The sequence below is a fragment of the Corvus brachyrhynchos genome, unplaced genomic scaffold, assembly GCF_000691975.1.
Source record: "Corvus brachyrhynchos isolate BGI_N302 unplaced genomic scaffold, ASM69197v1 scaffold255, whole genome shotgun sequence".
In the NCBI taxonomy this organism is placed as follows: Eukaryota; Metazoa; Chordata; class Aves; order Passeriformes; family Corvidae; genus Corvus; species Corvus brachyrhynchos.
Window position 1 is genome coordinate 4,368,427 of NW_008238358.1, and position 24,571 is coordinate 4,392,997.

Below are 24,571 nucleotides of genomic sequence, written 5' to 3' on the forward strand. Positions count from 1 at the left end.
CCGGGATTGACGAGCGGCGCTCAGCCGGGATAAAACATGCCATAAACTTAACGTCACTCCCTACAATTCCTATTATATGATCATTTACTGGCGATCGTTATGGGATCGCTGTACGGAGAGCCGTGCTGCCGCCTCTGCAATCCCGCACATAGCTCCATGGCAGCAAGTCACTGCCTTGCAGCCTTTGCAACTACCATTTCCTGCAAATAGTCGCAATGTGAATAGAGATAGGAAAATGAAAGTGTGACAGAGAGAAGGATATCAATTTGCATATAGCCAGATTTCTCTTCCATATTTGCTTTCACGTATTTGTTTAAAGTCTTGCTTGAAACACAGATGTGGAGAAATACCTAGGTGTGTGTCCTACCCTATAAACTGTTAGAAGTTGAATTCAGTTGATGGGTTTTGTATGGATTGTAGTCTAACCGCAATTCCGAACACAGTGGTTATAGAGATAATTTTAGGAACATTTGCCTCTGTCTGCAGTTTGTGGAAACTCCTTCCTTATGTATGGGCTGGAAATGCAGATACAGAAAGCTGAACTTCACATTTGGGCCACCACATTACCACTGCTCCTAACATGATAATAAATAATGATGGTTATAATGATGATGGTAACAATAACAATACTATTAACAACTGCCGTGAAGAACAGAACAGACAAAAGGTCTTGCTACTAGGGAAAATCATCAGAAACATTCTGTGCACATTCTGTCTTCTCATGCGAGCAGATGCTTGCCTATTGTGGTCTGTTAAGTGGAATGTTGTTTTGAGGATCCTTAGAGAGTGTGGATGTGGTTTGCTGCAGTTCAGCCCAGGTACAGAGTCCCACTCTAACTGAAAGATGAGGGCACATATTGCAAATTGTTAAAGTATGGCCTTTTAAATGAAAAATCAATGGGCCTCATTTTATTGGGCCTTCCTAGAACTGATGCTGGGCAGCTTTATATTTATTTAAAGTTTTTATGAAATAAATAACTGGCATACATATAATGAATATATGAATTTATCTAATTCATATTCAGATATTGGCAAAGGAGCGCAGGGAGGTTTTCATAGAGCGGTGGTGCTCTTAGCTGGGCGCTTTTATGAAAACAATACAATAGGTCTTACTAAACATCTGAAGTCAAGGCATCTGAGATAGTTTGGACAGTTTGTGTCAGCTATTATTCTATTTGTACTATGATCCCAAGATTTTTTCCTAAAATCTAGTAACTTTTATGCTTGGGTTCCTGTTATAATCCTGCACAATAATTTCAATTAGTGAATTTAGGGACAGTGCAAGACTTTATGGATTCAGAATTCCATCTAAGGAGATGCATCTGAGAATATGTTTTTTTCCATGGTTATTTTTATCCCATTCTTTGTTAGAGAAAATATGTAGGAAAAATGTGTTTCTAAAATGTGTTCCCAACAGTAATAGTTGTTACAAAGCAGGGGCTTTTTTTTTTAAACTCTGGAGGATCTTCATCCAAATTGCATCCTTTTTTTTTTTTTTTTTTGGCATTTGTTACTTGGTAAAGAAAAGATGGGAATGACAGAAGGAAAAGATGAGAAACAGGTTACAACAAATGGAATCTCTTCAGGAGCAGTACACTTTTCACCTCTGGGTGCCACTGTTCAACTATTTCTTGCGCAATGACCATCTGTTTAAAAGTTCAGTTCTTACTGGAGAAATATTCCCTGAAAGAAACTGTTAAAGAGATACTGCCTATATCTCTGCATAATCAAGAAACAGAAATATAGATATTAGTTATGCACTGTTCTCATATGCTTTTTACATGCTGAACAAGGAAACAGTAAACAGTTGACATTTGTTCAGTTTATTGAGAGTGGTCTGATGGTTTATTTAAAACTTTTCTTGCCTCTTCAGTTAGAAGTTGAAACGAGAATCTGGGTTTTTTTCATATAAATGAATACTATAACAGAATTTATTAAGTATGCTGAATGACTGTAATAATTCAGTTGATTTAAACAAGTTTTACAATAGCAACAATGATTTGCTTTATTGCCCACAACCTACGTAATTCAAAAATCTATTGACTGATACAATTTCTTTTCAAATATTGTAGAACTCTTAATATTCAGAGCAGAATTCATTGCAGTCTGTGTATCCAGGTGTTCCACCATATTAATTATATTGTGACTATCTCTCCTAGAAACTCATTCAGGGCAACTTATTGCTAAATGACACTGGACCTCTTCTCTGAACTGTTCTATGATTTTAATTCTAGTCAAATAAAACTCTTCTATGAATGAAATCAAGTGTGTCATTTAACTCCTTCATTACTATAAGGTGTGTTTAGAGCAACATTTTCAAAATAATAACAGTTGCATTTAATGTCATGAAATGTCCCTTTTCTCCGCCGAGGGGAACACTGCTGCTGTCTTGCCCATACCTTCAATCTAGTTCTTCCTGCACCCTGCTGAGCACTGCAATCTATCAGTGATAGCCAGCAAGCCTTTTCATATCTGCACACAGACAATGGAAAGTTCCATGATTGCCTCATAAACAGGCATGGGCTGCATTTATTTCTGTTCAGTAGTTCTATATATGTTCTATAGATGCATTTCTTCAAACTGGTAGAGGAAAAATTCAGACAAAAACATCTGTTAAAAATTAATTTCAACTTTGTCCTGGATTTATACATTTTCTTTCTATCCAGTTTCATTGGAAAATCCCAAATAAATAGAACACTTCAAAATAAAAGAATTTAACTTTATCCTGGGAACATGCAGTTTAGGCTTTGGAAAGGGAAATGTGTAATAAAATGCTGCTCAAATGAAATTGGTGAAGCTGTAAAATACGTAAGTGGAAACTCTGAGGAAGCTGGCAATGAGAAACTGGAAATCAAGCAGTAATTTAAGTTTCACACAACCACCCTTTGCATGTGTGAGTACAAAGGAGAGACTAGGAACAAGTGTGAGTCAGATCTCTCCTCTCAGGAACTGAAGGGACAGAGATTCCCAGCATCTGTTTCCTTAACTATCACCCAGAGGATACTGGTGGTAAATCACCGTGAGTAAAAATAGAATCAGAAAAATAGCTCAAAACAAATGAGGTACTGTATTTTGCAGTACTTTTGCAGTAGATCTGTATCCATCTCAGCTTTCATCGGTGTTCAAATTGGATGTGTCAGCTTATATTCACTTCTAAACAAATTGTTAATAAAATCACAAGCATGGCTAATTAGGATGTTCCACAAAACAGCCAGCCAAATTTGATGCCTCAATGGGAGATTTATCCTGCCCACATATTTTAATGAATGTCCTAATGTCATTGTTATAGGAGAAGATGGCCAAACACTTTGTTAATCACTCCCCTTCTTTTGGAGTGAATGGGCCTGCATCCAGTTGAATCAACTATGATCCAGCCAAGAGACTCCAGCTGGAAGAGTGAGTTTGCATGTATGAATTATTTTAGGTGCCCCATTGATTTGTACATATTTTCCATGTCATCAGTGAAGGCTGAAGTAATAATACTTTGCCTTGAAGGGCTCTAATGAAATTTAATTAAAGTACTGTGAGTTCTTCATCTGGAAGGCACATATAGTTGCAAGACATTCTTATCAACCGTAAGAGTTTCGTTTACGCTCAAACATCAAACATGTAAAATAATGTTTTACCTATTTCTTAAGGTTGAGATATTAAAAAAATATCAATGTGGAATCAGCATATCTTCAGTATTTCCTATTTGCTGTAAACAACCTTGTTTTTAGGTATGGAAATATAACGTGACTCGGACTTCTGAAGAAAATCCCAACTTTTAATTTTAGAAATACAATTATGTGTAATTATTATGAGATACTAATGGAATCTGTAATACTTTAGTAAAAAATAGTTACAGGTTTTAAGAAATACAGCAATTTTAGTGAAATAGATTTCCAGGTAAGAGAAGTTAACAATACTTAGCAGAGTTGATCCAGCAAGTTATCATTGACAACTCTTAGTGACTACCATTTCATAATATACTATTGTTAAGAGAGAATAAAAATTTTATGTCTTCTTTTAGTATTTTTCCTCGTATTTTGAGGAGATGTACCTTTTTAGTCTTGTTTTATTCATAATAGAAGATAATTTAATTTTATTTCCAACACAAAATGCTTGAAGAAAGCCTTTTCTTCTAGAGATGTTAGTATTTTTAGTAGAAATAGCCCTATTTTTTTTTTTTGTGGTTGAGGAATAAAACATAAAAAAAAAAAACCAATAAAAATCTGGCAAAGAAAGCACAATCATATATGGAATAAGTACTAAATATAAACAACTGTTGGTTTTTCTGGCAAGCAGAAAAGAAAATGCTTTACAATGAGGAGCACCTAACCTACTACCTCCTCTCAGTGTTATATAGGGAAAATTTGTTTTAAATAATTTTCACAAACAATGCAATAGCAAATTAGCAACAGTGGTGTTCAAGATTATTTAAATTATTTAAGTCTTTAATTACCCAGAATTAAAATTCTGAAAAAAAAAATCGTATTGTGTGGTTCTGAAACTACCAAGCTTAATGATATGATTCTCATCTAACCATAAGTATTTGTTGTTTATAATTATTTTCATCTTTGCTCTATTGTGCATTTAGTCCAGTGTCCATATTCTCCAATTTATTGCCGTTACCTTTCTAAGGCAGTTTTCTTTCCTTGGCATTCATGTAGTTTAGAATCTGAGCTTTGAAGAGTACATTTTAAAAGAAAGTATTTCTTACACTTTTAAGTAGGTTGAAATATGCCAGTTACTATTTATTTGTATTTTGCTTAATTAGAGTCAGGGTTCCACAGCACCATATTCTTATGGTATGTGCTGTTATGCAAACTCTAGCCCTGACACAGACACCTTCCTCTTAAAGAATTTGTGAATAGACTTCCACAATGACTAGTTGTTGTTGTACCCACCACACCCTGTGCCTTTATGATCTATCACATTGAATAACCAAGAAGAGATTACTGAATAATATTCGTAAGTGCCCTTGCTACATTGATGATCCAGCTCCATTTAGTCCCTTGTGCTTACATCTGTTTGTGACATGATCATTTCCAGTGGCTTTTTTCCAGTAGTATTTGAGTGATGGAGTGAGGTGAGTGCACCAGCTGCTTCAGGTGCAGATGGCGTTTTCCTTGTGTGCCTTTTAATGCCATTTGGCATTTGTTTTCTATTCCGTGTGTTGACTCATTCATTCAGGAGCTGTAGTGACTGAAACACACCTGATTTGGTCACTGAACATCATACATGTTGTAGTATCATATCTGCTGCTGAGAAAAAGTGTGAAAGACCCTGAGAAACACGAGGCAAAGAAGGCACCAGGCAAATTAAGTGATACTAGAATTTTTTTCCTGTCTGTACCTAGTTTTCTTGATTTAAAAACAAAAAAAATGAACATTACCTACATTATCTATATTTTTTCAGTGTAGTAAAGATGTATTAATTACCCCAAGCATCCCCCACTAGAATAATGGCAGCAGTTTTTAGTAACAATGAGGGGAAAATCCTAAGAATTTAAGGCCAGTAGTAATTGCAATGTGCAATTTGCTATGGCTTTCAAAAGAATTACACTAAGCTAAATTATTTTTCTATGCTTTCTCCCACTGATCATGTAAACAGCAACATGTTTATTTATTTATGCTGCCTATTCTGCCATTCAGTCTCTGCCACTGTAATACTAGAATCTGCTGATTCATTCAGTTATGTTTTGCGACATCCATTTTCACACTGCATTTGGTTAAAAACCCCATCTGGCTCTGCATGACTGCAAAGCTCTGCTCATAGCTCCAAAATCAAGAGCTATGAAATGACTAAACTTGTCTGCAGATTGTTTAGTCACTGGGGGCAAGATTTAATGAAACTCTTGTCTGTTGTGTCATAGGAGCTTTTGTAAGCAATGCAGCTCATTATTTCTTGTCCTAAATGAGTGTCTACATTTTAGAAATAGTCTTAAGTGTTTTTTGAATTAGATTTCTGTATGTATGCATATAAAAAGTAAAATATATGTATAAAATATAATTGAATTTTTGTATGTAAATGTATATATACAAATATAATATAAAAACATGATACCTTCTGGAAGATGTGTAGGCTAATGGAAGTTAAATGCAATCTTACTACAAACCAGAATGATTTCTAGAAATTCAGATAGAAAAAAAAAGCAAAATACCCATTTCTATGATGTCTTAGAGCATTTTTGAATTAGATGAGCAACAGGGTTAATACTGATTTTAAAGCATGTGCTGTCCTCCCGCCCCCACCACCTTCCTAATGGGTCCTCTGCTGCAGGTGAGCAGGAAATGGATTATCCTAAAGTGTGGGAGGATTTTGATCTGCTTTTTAGTAAAGGCTGTAGCACAGTTGCTTGTACAAACAAAGCCATAAGGCTTTCCAAGAACCAGGAGTTTTGACATGAACTTGCTTGAAAAAAAAAAAGTGACACAGAAAACAGAAGCCAAACTCTGTTCATAATGTTTTACTTCTCTTGGAGCTTAGTTTTAGGTTTCCTTTCTTTTGATCTGGATTATTAATACATTTAATAATAAAATACTTACATTTGTATACACATATTACTTAATTACTTTATTAATTAATTACTTTAATCTCTGTGCAGAGAAAGTGGTGGGGGTCGACCACATGCCTGACAGTAGGAGATACTGATATAATCAGCCTGCCCTGCTGATTATAATGAAAATCAATGTGATTTTCTGCTGCTTACTTTGAATCAGTTGAAGTGCTTATTCCATGTCTCTATAACTCAGCATAGTTTTTGATGAGGAATTATGTGTTGCTGATAGCTGGATGGCCTTGCTGGGGTATCAAATAGGTAAGCACCAGAGCTGATAGGAAGGAGGAGTCAGGTTCCTGCAGCCAAATGCAAATGCTGAGGGAGGGAAGCAGGGAGATGAGCAAAGTTTATGGGGCAGAGGGGAGACAAGATTTCTGGTTTTTGTACTAGATGCCATACAGAATTCTAGATTCTCCCATCTTTACTTCACTGTCACATAAGAGGTTAGTTAGTTTTTTTAGCAAGTAGATGCAAAAGGTCCTTAAAGCTATTGAAGTAATCCTACAGGCTATGTGCTGTTTTGAAGTAAATTTCCCCCTGGCTTCAGTTTTTCTGACAAGTTTTCAAGAATAAGTAGAAATTCCATCTACGTGTCAGATTTGGTCAGTAGCCAATATTTTATAGAAATACACATGTAGAAAACATGGGGAAAACCTAGCTTGAAAAAGACGCAGCTGGAAGCTCCATCTCTAAAAAGGCAAAGTGGTCTTGTATGTGGTGTTTTCTTGTTAGGAAAAAGAAAACTTTGTAAGTGTGTACTTCTTTCAGTTTTCACTTGATTTTTAAATGTTTGCCTTTGAAAGCAAAAGCACTCGGTGATCCTTGCATCCCAAACGTGTGCCCTTTTATCTTCACAAGGTGGTTTTGCACTATCATTCCAGCTCCTGGGACTTTGTCCTTTTAACAGCTGACCCTAATTTACAGTTAATTTACACTCAGCTAATAAGAAATTTTAATTTCTTCTTGTTCGATAGGCACACTTATTTGCTACACATTGCTAAAACTTTTTATTTGAACTTCAATTCCCTCCTGAGCTTTACACAGCACTCTTCACTATCACACTGGTGTTCTGCATAGTAATTTGTTTTAACCAAACTTCTGGAAGATAAAGTGCCATTATGTCAATTTTACAGGTGCAAAATGGAGACATATAGAAACAAAAGAATCTACTAGCTCTAGGAGCATGGCTTGACAGTACTGTCTTGTTTTTTCTGAGTATTATATAATAGCACTAGTAATATAGTAGCACATTAAGAGCACTGTGCCCATTGATTCCAATTATTCCTGTCATGCATGAAGAACGCACATTTGGTGATCACTTTAAAAAATTGCTTTTAGTTACTTGTCCAATGTGTAAGGAGTGTATAAGTCAATAATAGGTTCTAATTCTCTAGAACAGGTTTCAGGAAATCATCTATTCTGTTTCCACTAATTTTTAATTCTTTTAATTACATAGTTTAGCCTACATAATGTATGATATACTTCTGATTGTGGCAAAGATTGTAAAAAGATCTGAAGAAAGAGATGCCAAATAGTATAGGAAAGCTTTATGAAACATCAACCCAGGCATCATTAAAGTGGTTATTTGTTTCATGGCTAACTTCAATCATATTAAGTAGAGAACCTGATTTGAGACAACTTGTGAGGTCCTGAAGGTATTTCTTGAAATATCAGACTGAATTCTGTCACATTCGATCTGGCTCACTAAAATGAAAGATAGTGACAATCATAGGGGCTGGACTCCAATGTGCTGAAGTTGCACTGCACATGAATTTTCATCATAACTTCACATTGAAAATACACCTGCACCCTTCTGCAGTGAATGAAGCAGTCTAAAAAGTCTTCTATAAAAATTCCAGCACAGAGCAGCTCCAAACTGTGCAGTCAGATAGAGACCCTGCGTAACAACTTATCTGAAGCTCTTTTCTTTCAGTTCTCACCATCCTCTCTTGTTCCCACTTGAAATTGTCATTCTCTTTGCTTTTCAGGATGTTTCTAGGTGTTACAGTGACTTTTGCTTTAGTTAGGTTTGTGGAGGACTTGCAAGTTCAAAGCCTTGTTTGGCTGCTGAGGGATGATACTTTTCGCTGAGTAACAGCTGCATCTGTGCCTTGTGTATCAACAAATTTTTCAACTTGGCTGCTACCTGCAGACTGTCTCTTGACAACTGTTCATTGTTGGTGAAATGAAAGTTGGTGGTTTGAACAGCCTGTAGATTTTATTTCTATTTATCTTCTGTTTAATTGATTTTCTGCATGCATACACAAACTACAAAAATCTATTTATTTCAAGCAATCACAGAATGTGAGGAAATGCTTCTATCCAAAACTTAACCCACAAAGGACATTTGGGTCAAACAGTTACTTTTATCTATCTCTTTGTAGTGACTGAATGTTACACGAATGTGTCCTGCAGGATCTGTTAATAGACCGATGGTTGTATCCAGTCTTGGATACAACAAATGTGAGGAACTCTGCTGGCCACGTTCAGTTATAACAGGTCTGGAACTGGTCCATTCAATCCAGTAGATTAGTGCAGGATGTAAACTGATGCTGAATTTGATTCACTGTGGTTATTAGGTGTGTGAATATGGAGAAAATAAGAGTTTTGTGGAAAAACTATTAACAGCTAAAAATCAAAGTCATTATTTCCATTGGGCATTTCTCCAGTAGGTGTTCTGTGTCATAGAATTAATTATTTGAATGAGCACGTGAGCTCTTTTTTATCAAGGTTTTGAATGTTTGTGAAAACAAGATCCTTTCAGCTCTTTACAAGACACTAAAAGGTCTGTCTGCTTTTAACGCTTGAGTTCTCCTCCTGGGAGCCCAAGTGAGGGTAAACTTCAAAGTTTGCTGAGTGTACAGGTGACCTGGACCAACCCTGTCTCTGGATCCACACATTGTGGATACAGATTCTACTACTTCAACACCTTATTATAAAATATAACACAACATTTTGTCAGGCACAAGCTGTATGTGCAGAAAATGGATTTATACGTTTTTCTTAAGATCTGAAGCCCCATTTCTTCTTTCTCTCTAAGCTGCAGAACAATCATTTATTGCATCTTCAAGTAGTACTAGTTAATTGGACTAGTAATTGGCTAGGATGGGATATTTTTTGGGAAGTGATAGAAATGTTGAGAGCAAATGACTGGATAACTTTTCTTCTCGCTTTTCTTTGAGCAAGAATAACAGAATATGATGATTATGTTATATTTAATTGTACACCTATATAGTCAGCACTCTCTAGGCTCGGAATTTGTCCAATAGTATCCAAGAATATATTTTTCAATGCCTACTGAACTATTTTTAATGAAAGTACATAGAACATCTTTACAGATATGTAATAATGGAAGGGGTTTTTCTGTATTTTTAAAGGAAATTTTCAACAGCTGTGATGTAAAATCGGTTATTTCCTGGCAGTTAACACTCAAGTTTCACATAAGATTTGTTTTCCTAGCAAACTGATGCCTTGGTACTGTAGGATTAAAATTCTAAATCATATCAATGAAATGCCTGTTTCCATTTTTAATTGTTGAAGTCAGAAAGGGAATAAAACTACATAATTGCAAATGCATTTGGATTTCAATTTTAAGAGAAAGCTGCCATTTTAAATAAGTTCAGTAACTCCTGGGAGCCAAGATAATTTTCAAAAGATAATAAATTTGAAAAAAACCCCAACAACCCAGCCTCAAGTGATGTATATTTATAAACAGGAAAATAATTTTCAATTGAAGAGTGGTCTCTAGAGATCACTACACTTCCACAGTAAAACAATTCTCAGCTTGAATCCAATCCAATTTCATAGCTTTCTACTGTCCTATCATTGTGCCCTGATCAGTTAAGATGCTAATTATTTCCCCTTTGATCATATAATCCAATTCTGATGATATCAAAACAAACCTAAGTGCATAAACATACCATTATCAGACATTTGATGTCATCAAGTGGCAAGGTTCACTTTTTCCTCCTGTTCACTTCTAGTGCAATTGTCAAATTTGTATTGTGACACAAATGGTACCGTTTGTATAAATGCTGCACACTTGCATTTCTTTCAGGAAGCAAAGGAGAAAAATAAACACTTCAGTTATTAAATTGGCTTTTTACACTCTGATTTAACCTTTATAAAATGAAAAATACAAAGTCAAAAGGTAGTTATGTTAGAAAATATTCACCTGGATTGCTGTATTGATTCTTTTTTTTTTAAGGGAAAGCCAATAGCATATAGTTACAAAATGCATTCATTAGCCCATGGCACGTTTCTGACTCCAGTGTTTTAACAGTCTTCCCCTTCCTCCAAGTCCTTTTTTAATGGTTACAGTACAGTATTTACTATAAAGCAAAGGATTCCATCTTGTCTGTAACATAGATATTAAATTTGGTGTTAAAGGACAGGTACTATTTATTTTAAACTTTTGTTGCTTTTTGGACAAAAATAATAACAGAGAATCAGAAGCCTGATTTAACTGTTCTTGGAATGCCAAGAATGTGTGCTTGAGAAAAAAGAAGCACCTTTGTGCACCAGAACAGTCGGTCAGATTCTCATTTTATTGTTATACCTCTTTAAGTAGTGCTGGACAATATATAAAGAACTTAAGCAGGGAACACTTTACATTTGTATTCACCTTTGAAGTCTTTGGGTTGACAGAGTAACATAGAGCAATAGCCAGTAGTAAATATCTGGGGATGCATTTTTGAGTAGAGATAAAACCAGGAGTATACAGGACAAGTTATTTGTGTTGCAGAATGGGCATTAAAGTGATATGAAAGTAGGAGTTATTTTGGAGCCTGATAAAAAAACCTTTGAAAACAAGTTTCTTTTGTTTGAATTTGAAGTGCTTCAGATCTGCAGCAACTTCAGTTTTAAAGTCTCATTTAAATCACAGTATCATCAGCCAAATGCTTTCCTAGCATTGCTGAAACATTGTTTCAACACTGATTTATAGGAGAAAGAAACCACTTACTGAACCAGTGAGAGCACTTCCTGAACATTTTAATTTTACGGGAAAAAGAAAATAGCCATAGGATATTGAAAACAATAGACCCAGCAGCTTTTTGCTGAGGGAAGTCTGACAATAATGGGCTTTGTTTTAAATACTTATGCAAAAGTAGTTTATCTTTCTTTAGGAAATCTAAGAAAAAAAAGGGAAATGCCACTGAAGTTTTGTCTGATGTTTTTTCCACTGTATTTATGAGGTCAGATTTATGATGTCAGTCTTTATATCAGATGTATAACAGTGAATAGGAATGTGCTTTCCCCAAATATTGCCTTAAACTATAGATTTTTTTATATTAAAATCCATTTATTAAAAGATATTTGTCTGATCTCAGATGAGATATGGACCATGTAACAGATCCTCAGAGGCAAATTAAACATTCTGATAACTTCATTAGAGGTTTTGTTACAGATATTTAAATTTGTGAATTGTTTTAATACTGAATGCTATGTATTAATGAATATTATGTTCTGAGGAAAACAGAATTTGGGAAACCTGACTGCATCAGGATTTGTTTCTGCTAATATAAACATAGGTCCTACAAAAGCTTTTGTTACATTATACTCTTCCCTAGGCACTTCCTCTTGGCATTTGCTGGAAACAGAATACCCAGCTACCTTTGTTTTGACCTGCCATGGCTATCCTTATGATCTCCCTTGAAAAAAACAAGCATTCATATTGAGTATTTTCCAGGGAAACTCAAAAATCAACATTTTCAATGGGAATAACACTTTGTCCCTAGAGATATCATGATTCTCAATATTATCCACGAAGTTCTTTTGTGTTTTATAATTAAAAGTTTGTGTATGCTTACATATACATAAATATATGGGTGTATTTGCATGCACATATTTACATGTGTATACACACAAATGCACACATAAAAAACATTCTTGTAATTGATTTCATCTGTGATGGTGTGACCTTAAACATTTATGCTTCTTTAATAGAGTTCATAAAGAGGTGCTGAAAATTGCAATGTGAGTCGTTCCATTGACTTCAAACAAGCTTTCATATTTTGCTGAAGCAGGGTATGACTGTCTACATCATGTATTGTTATTATTTAAAGTGACCAATTATTAGTCATCATTTAAACATCTTATATACTTAGTCCTATTTCTTGGAAGTAAAAATATCAAAGAAATTTTAGGTTGAAAATTTTCAAGCATTTCTGAAAAACTTTAGGATGCAACTTCCATGAAATTCAGCTGAATTCTTTCACTTAACAACAGTTTGTTCTCCTATAAATGTTTTATTAAGTAATACATTTGCATCTCTTTAGTTTAGTCAAAGTATGCTACTTTGACTATTTCTTCAGACATAATGGGAATAGACAAGCACTTCCATGGAAGTTATCACTTCCAGTTCATAACTGAATGAAAGCAAGCTTTAGATCTAGTTTTCTGAATAGAGCAAGTCAATTTAAGAATGTTGCTTTTAGGTTTTCTTACATATTTGTTACAATATCAGAGAAACAGATAATAACGTGGTGCATGTATGCGTGTGTGTGCAGCTCTATGTTTGCTGATAACTGTGTCACTGCATAGCATCCCCTGATCCAGTGGGGGATCAGAGTTGCTGGATACAGTAGAAAGGCTTTCAAAAGAGAAGACCAGTACTGAAATCCCTTATTCACAAGCCTGGTCTATATTTATGCAAGACAAGGAGATACCATCATACCCATTTAACCAAACTGCCTGTATATGTCATGCCAGTGTTATTTCACTTGTCGCTGAAACTCATAATTTCAGTTTCAAGCCCATCATATCTTTCAGAAGATATAGCTACATTGTTGCACAAAACAGTTGTACATTTTTACAGAAAGGAACAAAAGAAAATACTAAACCTTTTTTGGAGTGCTGGAGCAGATGTTGTCTGCATCTAACACTGGAATCCCCAGGGAAGAAAGTAATCTCCTCTGAAGTACGTGTGCATCTGCCTACTGCTTCTCCTGCTATGATGGATAGTTACAGGAAATAAACTGACTCAGCAATGATACAATGATTTTCACTCCCTTCTCTACTCCTGTTACTTCCTCCTATTTAGAATTAGTAGATGGATACTCCGATTAAACCCACTTTTTAGATACAAACTATAACACTGATTAAATGGATTGTTTTGCCAAGGGAGATGTAGCCAAATTGCCCATTTTTCATTCAAATGTTCAAGCTTAGAGAAGTAGCTTCCAGCTCTAAATATATTGAATCACCATTAACCCAATGAAGGGGGTAGGAATACAGATATACCCTTCTTATTAGATGAGCAGAGTTGCTTGGCTGATAATATGAACAATTAAATGGCAGTATTTATTTGGATCCTTTTAAAATTTGATTCCACATGACAAGGCGTTGATTAAAATTGCAACAAGAATTCAAGGTACTGATGTTAAAGTGTTTGTACAGGTCTGGGAAAGTCCCATTACACAGATGCTATGCATAAGTAACTGGTTGAAAAAGAATAGGCAGAGAGACTCTCCAGTAATCAGGCTCACCAGAGTTATTAGTTGTTCACAGTTGGAAAGAAGCCACTTCCCATAGGAATCAGTAATTGAACCCTGTTCATTCCACTCTGTACAATGATCATGACAAAAAGCTTTGAGAACAGAAGAAAATGCATATACAATCTAAGAGTGCTCAGTTTTGCTATGAGGAATGCATATGGGAAGAAATTGCTTTGAGAACATGATATAATATCTAAATGTTTAATTTGTAGCTTTGTTTATTTCTGCTTTCAATTTGGTTTTCTTTAGTACATAACAACTTACAATGTATTACAAGAGAATTAAACTGATGTATTTGTGTTTATTAGTCATGAGGTTTTAATGTAACCCTCCAGATTTATAGCAGCTTTTAAATGGACTCATAGAGTTTTAAGGCTAAAAGAAATGGTTATGATTATCTAGTTTGACCATAGACCATTTCCCCTGGTGATTCCTCATTGATTCTGATGACCTGTGGCTGAACTACAGTAAATTTTATAGAAAGATAGTAGTAGCAGAATATGAATAATTTTCACATTTTGTATTTGATATGATAATCTCTAAGCACCTTGTATTGTTTCCGCATGCCTGAATATTTCCATTACCTACTGCTGAATACTTAAATACACGTAAGGGTTCAAGCCTTACTTTCATAATTTGTTTTATCTGTTCATAGATGCTGCAGTTCTTAGTACATAGTAGTAAATGACTTGCTCAAACAGAAACAAATCTAGGACAAAAGTGATAACAAACCCTTTTATGTATATTGATTCTGGTCCCACCCACTCACTTTCCTCAAAATAATGCCTCCATTAAAGTTTTTAAGTGAATGGTGTGTTTCCTGACACTTTTTATGAGATTTGAATGGGCAAACTACCTGAAAGGATATCTCTCTTAAAGAAGCATAATACAAGAAAATAAACATACCTTCCTCATGTTAAAGTATATGGTATAGACACCTGGGGGCTTTTAGGAGTAGCAAGGAAAGCACTGAAAGTAATAGCCAAATATAAGCTGAATTTACTTGTGTTGATAATTGTGTAGCAGCAATTTATCCAGTAGTGTTTGAAACTGTCTCATACTTCCAGTGATTTTGTACTGAGGATATCAAATAAGAAGCCTTAGAAATGAGTACAGTTGACTTTGTCAAAGACACATGAGATGGGGAAAATGAAATTCCTATTTGAAAGATTTTGGTGGGAAAGCATTTAATTAAAATTATATTTCTCAAATTAAAGAAATACTACTTACAATGAAGAGAACATTACAACTGTGGAAAGTGGTATTCTCTTTAAGAATGGAGTTTTAAGAAAGACTCACAGTCATGAGAACATGTTATTGCTCTTTATGTTACTGAGAAGGCATAAGCTTTCATGTGACGTAAAAACCAATGGTTGGCAGTACCCTGTTAAGTGTGCATTTAATTTCATAGTCTTGAGCCACTGCTAATTGGTGAGGGTTTTTTTAATTTTTCATATGTATCAACCCCCCCCCAAGAAATTATGACTATTACTAGTAATACAGAATATAATCAGTTTCATATGTAGCTATTTACATGGAACACGAATGAATGTGCTTATTTTATGAATGGAGTTCCCAGCAGTGTGGAGATTCTTGAAAGCAGCAACAGTGACAAACGATTTTGGGTTTGACATTGCTTTTGGACTCTTAGGAAGGTCAGAAGTTAAGAATAAGTTCTGTTCAAGTCAGGAAGAGAATATTAACATGTATGTTGGAGTCATATTGTCCTCTTACGTCTGGCTAAAAGATAAGGAACCTGCCTCCACAAGGGACAGTAGAAGTTTTCTTTCCTAAGATCAGGCCTGTATTCCTTGACCTGAAAGGTAATGATTTCAGTCTCAAATCTTTTGCAGGTTTGTGTCTGTGTGTCTCTGTGTCTCTGTGTAAAGGATTTACAGATAATACAACCGCAAAGAATAGTTCCATTAATTAAGTAGAGAAAGCCCTATACAAAATGACCAGTACTAGTTGGACATTAATCCTCAACACTGAGAAAGGAGAATGTTACTTATGTCTTCAAAAATGAATTTGCCATTTCTGCTTCATGAAGAAATCATTGCATGATGCAGCAGAAGTCATTCCTTTCCTCCACCGCAAGCGGTGAAAAGAGAAATTTCCCCAAGTAATGCTTTTTGTACAGCCTCATGATCTTAGTGCTGTAGATGTACGCTAAGAAGTGGAACGTCCCTTTTATTTATTGCTTGAGGCAGAGCCTATGACAAATTGTATTTTCTTCTGAAGTAATATTAAGTGAATGAATGCAGAGATTCTGGCACATTTTCCACTGGTATGAAAGAGAAGGAAATTCATGGTTTAATTGTTTATTACCATATTGCTTTCTGGTGTTTTGATTGCTCATGATTGTCATTTGCTTTCTTTTGACCAGGCAGCTAATTAACTAAACTCTCCATAAATATTTATTGGCTTCTGAGTTATATGTGAAATTCAACTCAATCCAAAGGTAATTTTTAAAACTGTGAATGCTTCAGGTCTTAACTGTAAATGAAGCAACAGAGCTTAGCACACAGTGTGTGCTAATCCCACTCTGATTGGAAGCTGTAAATTTTCATTTCAACACCACTGGGTCAGTTTGAGTTCGTTTATGCTGCAGAATGAAGTAGTTTACACATTGCATTACCACTGCTTGCTAACTCATTCTTTCAGTACTGAAGAACTGATTACCAAATGTCATTTGTTGAGATAGAATCTCAATTATTATGAAAGTCCTGTTCTATTAACAAGATAGAAAAACAATTTTGGGGAAGTACTTAAGCAACTAAATTGAGATAATGATAATTTTAACATATATTTTACATTCAATAATATTAATATTTTAATATTATGTAATAAGAATTTATAGTAGACTTCAAGAATTTGTGACTCCTAGTAACATGCTTTTTAGGTGTTAGTTTAAAATTCAAAAGCTCCCCTGGTTACTTGCATATAACTGAAAATAGATTTTAACCAGTATTTATGATTTTTTAAAAGTGTCTTTTAGATTTATTTTCATTTTAGTAACGTGATCTGTAGCAAATTTAAAAATTCATGCTAGAAAGACAAATCACTTTCTCAGACTAAAACCGCATCATTGGTGATGCATCATTGTCTTTTATACCTTTGTCATCATATCTCACAACACTAATACACAAATTTGTGCACTATTCAGAGGGTTTAGTAAAATTTTTCAGTGATTTATGACCGTTGCTCTTTTTTGCATGATTCTGCTGAAGAAAGAACTTGCTACCTCCCTCCAGTGTAATTTAGATCATGCCTTCAATAACAGTGATGCCTTTTCCTGGTCTTAAAATCAAGAGTCATACAAGGTTAGAAGAGGAAAAGGGATTTTACCTTGGTATTTATTTTAAGGATCCTTAGGTGCACACATCCAGGTCAAATGCACCAAAATGCATCCCGCAAAATGCACACCCCAAAAGATCTGGTATAACATTATAAGTTTTATTAATTAGCATATCTGTCAAAAATTCCCCAATGAGAGGCTCGAGTGAGCCACCCTCCCTAAGGAACCCTCTCCTGGATGGTTCTATCTTGGTTTACAGAATGTGTTCTGGAGAGGACCTTGGGGTCTGGGGCACACTGATCCCTAGCTACGAAGCTTTTGAAATGTTGAGTCTCTCAGCTTGACAAACAAGTCCAAGAATGTAGGCAAAAAGCACTAAGACTACAGAAGTTGTAAAAAAGGTATAACAGAGGTATAAAAGAAAAGGCAAAAAATCTTCATGGCATCAACAGGAACTAGTTCATATGTAAATAGGAACTTACGGCTGAGCTCAGAGGGTGCTGAGCAGCAGTACTGAGCCTAGCTGGAGGCCAGGAACTAACAGTGCATCTCAGGGGTCTCTAGTGGGCCCAATACTGTTGAATGCCCTCATTAATGGTTTGAATTACGAAGCAGAGTGTATTATCAGCAAGTTTGCTGCTGACGTCAAACTGGAAGGAGTGGCTGATACAGCAGAGCGTTGTGCTGCCATCCAGAGGGACCTCAAGAGGCCAGAGAAATGGGCCTACAGGACCCTCATGAAATTAAAGACAGGGAAATACAAAGTCCTGCACCTGGTTGGGAATAAGCCCATGCACCAGTATGTGCCGAGGACCAACCAGCTGGAAAACAGCTGTGCAGAAAAGGACCTGGGAATCCTGGTGGACACCAAGTTGAACGTGAGCCAGCCATGTGCTCTTGCAGGGAAGATGGCCAGTGGTATCCTGGGCTGCATAAGGTGTGTTGCCAGCAGATCAGGGAAGTGTTCCTTCCCCTCTATTCAGCACAGGTGAGGCCACACCTGGAATACCCTGTCCAGTTTTGGGCTCCTCAGTTCAAGAGAGACATGGACATACTGGAGAGAGTCTAGCACAGGGCCACTAAGACAATTATGGAACAGGAGAAAAGGCGGAGAGAACAGGGACTGTTTAGCTTAGAGAAAAGAAGGGTTGGGTAGATTTCAGCAGTTTATTTAAAAATCTGAAGGGAAGGTTTAAAGATGGAGCCAGGCTTATTTTGGTGGTGTCCAATGGCAGGACAAGAAAAAATGCGCACATCAGGAGCTGAGGAGACAAGAGGGTTTTTTTAATGTGTCGGTGATGGAACAGTGGCTCAGGTTGCCCAGGGACATTGTGGAGTTTCCCCCTTGGAGATACTCAAAAGCTGTCCTAGGCAACCTGCTGTAGGTGACTCTGCTTGAGGAAGGGGGTTGGACAAGCAATCTCCAGAGATCCCTTCCAACTTCAGTTGTTCTGTGTGTGAACTTTTAAAAGTTAAAATTACTCAATAAAAATGACTAAATAAATTAAAAGCCCTTACTGCCAAAAATGGGGGTAACTATGATAACTATTATGTTGCTTGACCAAGTGTTCTGGCAGAATAGTGTGCATGGAATATGATGTGTTCTGAATATTCATTGACTTTAATTTCTCATTTTGTGCCTGCCTTTTTTTTTTTTACTGTCATGACACTGCCTTGTAGCAATAGGAAAGTCAGCAGAGGAATAGTAACAGAGCCAGAAATTGCACCTCAGTTGATAAATATTTACAGAGCAATCCCCATTACTTCAAACGATGAACAATGCCAGCTGAAAACCATGTGTATCCTTGGTCTGAGTCATGACTATGGTTAAACTTCTGTCTGCTGCTGTTTGAACTGCTTGAAGACAACCAACCCCACCCATTCTGGTTAAAAAATACAGTGAAGAAAAATATTTTCAACTTTTCTATATTCTCTTTTCTGTCCTATTTGGAAGCTGGCAGAGATGTTATACTTACATGCAGAGAACATCATAAAAATCAGCCTTATTTTAATTCTGCTTGGCTGGTTCTCAGTTTAGTCAACCTGGAGGCCAGATGCTGCAGGGTGGGTAGACTTCCTGGCAATAACCCAACTTCATAAATAGAGAAAAGTGCTCTGCAGAGAATGAAGAGCTGGCTTTCCAAAGTTTGGAATAATTTCATCAATTTGCAACCAAAGCATGACCAGTGATAGTTACCATGTACTTCTGCTATAACAAATGAAATGGGTAATAGTCAGCTGAAATATTCTTATTCTAAACCACGAGTAACTGGAAGAATAAAAAGTCTGCATTTGGAGGAGGAACATGTAGGGATTTAGGTGCTGCTAGATATTAGCTGACTCATGGATACGAAGCCAGTCATAGGTCCCCTTTAATAACTTTTCTTCCATTGTAGTTATTAAGATCTATCATTTCATTAGAGTGAGTCATGCTTCTGAGGACAAGATGTCACCTTAGACTTGGTACCACACTGTTGAGAGGTGGTAGAGGCAGAAATACACTAGTTGTGATGGTTAAATGCGACTAAGTGTCTTGATTTGTGAGAGTATTACCTTGTGCTCTTGGGGAAAAAAGGCGGTTTAGCTATGGCACATGAAATAATCTGAAGACCTCTTAAATTAAAATAAAGTGTAGAAAGCACCAATTTTTAGAATCCCTGAAACAGACAGGATGGTTTCATTATTTTGAGGTATCAGCCAGGAAAAATTAATGATTTTACAACTATGGTAAGTCCTTTTAAATAAATTTTCTTCCACATTTATGATTTAGCATGAAAATTTGTAAGAAAAATTTAGTTTAATGCATTAAACATTAAAAATGTTATTAAAATAATAATAGGCAAACAAACATATTATGAGGAAATGTTCAGTGATTGAACTGAACTTTTAATTAGCTGTGATTGAATCTGTTAACCTTCACATTGGGACAAAAGCTGTTAAAACAAATGAAATTGATGCAACAAAAAGTTGCTTTCTTTTTTTAGTCTCATGTCAGAGCTTTGAACTTCTTTCCTTTAATCTTAAGACCCTAAAAAGCTAATTAGTGTTATAACACAAGTCTTTATGTAACTGGTGAAGGACACAACTACCAGTTCTGCTCTGAAATAATTTACAAAGATAGATCACTTAGTATATTTGATAAAATTGATCTAGTAATGTTACTGAGAAATGTAGAGACTATATAGGTTTCTTTGTGACCTACAACTTAAGTTTCTCCACATCTCACTGCTGTTACATCAGCACTCGTTATTTTCCTTGCTTCCTTCCTTAATGTAGCCTCACACAGAACTGAAAAAAGCTTAGGTAGAACAGCCAGCTGAAGAGCTTTGATTTCTACAGCTTAAAATAGAATCTTTGAACTTGCCAGAAGGTACAGATTTGAGAGCTGTGATATTGTTCCACCAAGTGTACTGTGTGCATACTGTCTAAACATTCACATGGTGATAGGGGAAGAATGCTTCCATCTCACTAAATAAACAATCATTCTTATTTTTCCTAAATGTACTGCCATTTCTTCTTCATTGTTTTGCACGTCTCTTATGAGGAAAGGCTGAGAGAGATGAGCCTGTTTAGCTTGGAGAAGAGATGGATGGAGGGGATCTTACCAATGTATACAAATATCTCAAGGGTGTGTGTCAAGAGGATGAGGCCAGGCTCTTTTTGGTGGCGCTCAGCAACAGGACAAGGGACAAGAGGCACAAACTGAAACACAGGAAGTTCCATCTAAATATGGGGAAAAACTTTACTTTGAGGGTGACAGGGCATGGGATTAGGCTGTTCAGAGAGGCTGTGGAGTCTTTCTCTGGATATATTCAAAACCTGCCTGGACAGGATCCTGTGCGACCTGCTCTAGGTGAACCTGCTTTAGCAGGAGGGTGGACCAGATGATCTCCAGAGGTCCCTTCCAATGGCAACCAGTCTGTGATTCTGTTTTCTTCAGGAACTTAGCCCTCTCAGGTTAGTTGTTCCTAAAATTCAAAGAACAGCTTCCTTAGACACTGATGGCAGTAGGAGTGGCACAGACAGTGGTTGTTAGCTGGCATAGCCATGACTGAGGTTTTTAGCTTTTTGCTCCCTCTTGTAGAAAGCTGTCAGTCGAATGGGGAGTCACTCACCTGGAATGTTGTGGGTAAGTTGAGAGACCAAAACTGGTTTTATGTGCTCATGATTTCCGGGGTTGGGGAAAATATTCTGCTTCATTTTCTGTGAAGACAGACTGTCAACAAGCATGAGAAAAGTTCACGTGGCCCAATAGTTCCATAGTGCACAGGCTTCAGAGCTCTTGTTTTACTTGGAGAGTCCTACTTGTAGCTTTCCTACTAATCCTGCAAATTCTACTGATGTGCCTGTCTATTTTGTACTTGCAAAAATACATCAACCATATCAGCTTGACCTCACCAGGAAAAAAACACTCTCAATTTGATGTATTTATCAAAGAGAAGAATGCTAAAAAAAATTAGTCTATGACAACACTAGCATCTACATTTCATTTGCAGTCTTTTAAATCCGTGACATTTACTTCCTGGCAAGAAATGAGGGAAGTAGCATGTGACCCTAATTGGAACAGACTTTACTAGCTACTCCAGTGACTTGTAACCTAGAGATGCAGGACTATGTTATTTTTTTATCAGAATTAATGACATAAAGACAATTCAGCTTTTTTTCATTTTTGTCCTTATTGCCTTAATAGTGTTTGGTTACTATCCTGTTTTTTCAAATGACAATTAGAAAACTTGAGTGTCTTCATTTGTCACTGTATGTTGACAAATTTCAGACAGCATTGCAGCTCATTGCAAACACAGTAATCACAAAACAAAAACAAATTCAAGGAAGAATTTGCCTTCCTATCAGCTGGTTTTATATTAAAATCTAGCTTATATATTGACTGCTCGAGTTCTTCGTGTCCCTTAGGCATTTTTATAAGACATAAACTTCCAGCATTTGTAAAATTTCTATCTTCCCCATATATTGATTTAGAGCATTGGGCCAAGCTGAATTTCTGTAACTGCTTCATGAAAGTAATAGGCTGACTGTCTTATCAAGCTTGGAAGAAATCCAACGACTCGAAATACCAAAGTACTTTTTAATAGTCCTCTTGGGACTTTTTTATCATGTATTATACTCTGTGATCTGGTTTGTTATCTTTCTTCTTACCTTTATGCTCAAAATGGAATATAATCAATAACAAAACTTAATTCCAAGCTCATTTCTTCCCACTGTCAATAGACAGCTCAGCTGTAATTCATTGTCATATCCATCTTACGTGCTATACCTGTGCAAGTTTAGCAAATGCTCTCCTCTTAGAAAACTTTTGTGAAAAGTAAAGCTTAGAGACTCTACTGGAAATTAATAGGGGATAATCAATGTTGAAGTTTTCAAATATTCTACATTTATGACTCCTTCAGGTAAAGACCCAGTTTTTACACCTCACACTCAAAAAAGGTTTCTTTCTTATTAAGTAAAAGGACTGCATACAAATACCTATTGGATTCAGTGACCATTGGGTCTCCCTGAAGAAAAACTTCAAACTCTACACAGATATTAAACATAGACAGACATAGATATTAAAATAATAATAAACAACAGACTGTTTCAATAAATAGTTTTCACTAGCACATTAAAGAACTACTACTACCTTCCTTGTTTTGAGTTTGACAAACAAGCAAAATGCCTTCTGCTTGGCCTGTGTGGGTGGTTTAGTATAATTTTCCTTAGTTCCTGTCTATAAGAGTTGCCCCATAGGGGTTAATTAATTTTTATAAAAGGAAGTGAGATTTTTGGGTGGAATTTATAGTAGAACTAAAAATTATCAGTACTACTTTTTGGAATCTTAAAAATAAAGTCCTTATATATAGATTTTATTCTCACTCTTTGCAGACAAAATTATTTTCCTCTTAGATACTTTTATGAGCTTCAACATGTTTGAAACAGCATGAACAGTTATATGCAATAGACTGAAGTTTGCATTTCAGAGTTAAGAATCTCAGTTGTGTCACTGATAATGTTGGTCATTGTCTCATTAAATGGAAAGGATTATTTTTATCTTCTGTTACTAGGTGATAATATAGGAGAGGATATTTGTATGGAAACTTGAGTAAGAATCAGTACAGGAGAGACATATAAAATGGCTATAGTGTAATAAAGAAGTATTTGAGTTAATACATTGCCATCCATCTTTATTCTCTATTCCACTCCATTGCAACCACAAATATGAACTTGACAGATGTTAGTAAAAGGCTGGATGTGGTCCAGGCTACAATGGTTGCTGTGGATAGAAAGTTTAAAAGTTTTGGCTCAAGGCTGCAAGAAGCTGAGAGGAAAAAAAAAAAAGAGGAAAAAGAAGAGAATTTGGACTCAGTGACTGATGGACAAAACATGAATTAAATTGATGAACTGTAAAATAAATTTGTATTGAAAATACAAGGTTGATATAGCTTCATGAAAGTAAGAAAGTGGATAGCTTGAGATATGTTTTTTGTTGTTATGGCTTATAAGGCTGTTGAAAGATAAGTAATTTATCACTCATTTTACATTGTATGGTGGGATTTTCTGTGCTGGGATTGGTCAAGTGAAAAACACAAGTATAGGATTAGTGAAATGGGCGAGCATTAGCATTAAGGGATAGAATGCCATAATTCTCATGTAAATATGAGACAAGGGTTCAAGTTTCAAAAATCATATTTAAGACCCTGCACTATGGTCCAATATTTTAGCTTAAGTAAGTGTTTGTGATTGTCAGAATGAGAATAAAAATTATGAGCTTGGAACACAGCTCACCCTCTCTTGCCAAGGTAAGGATAAGCATATTTCTTTATTTCACTTCCCCAGTGCCACTGGTTTTTTTTGGCTAAGGGCATGGAAAATATATCTACCTCAAGAATACAGGAGTGTCTTTGTGACACACAGTTGGTCTGTTCAGCTATCTTCAATAATGCTGTCTTTATTCACCAGGCTCCTTTCTCACCTAGTTCAACGAAACCTATATTGTATTAGAAGTGCTACTACTCTCTGCAACTTAAAAAGTTGTTTCTAGCCAAATAATATTTTTGACTTACTCTTGCTAATATTGTATACTTGTTTGGCTCAGAAAAGCACCAAAACCTTGGGCCTTGGCCAGAAAGTGTTCCTATTGTTTTTTTCTGAAGAGTTGGCAGAAAGCAGTTTTTTATTTTAATTCGATCTTCACTGCTTGGCAAGAAAATGCAATCTGGACCTCTTTACAGATAATATTCT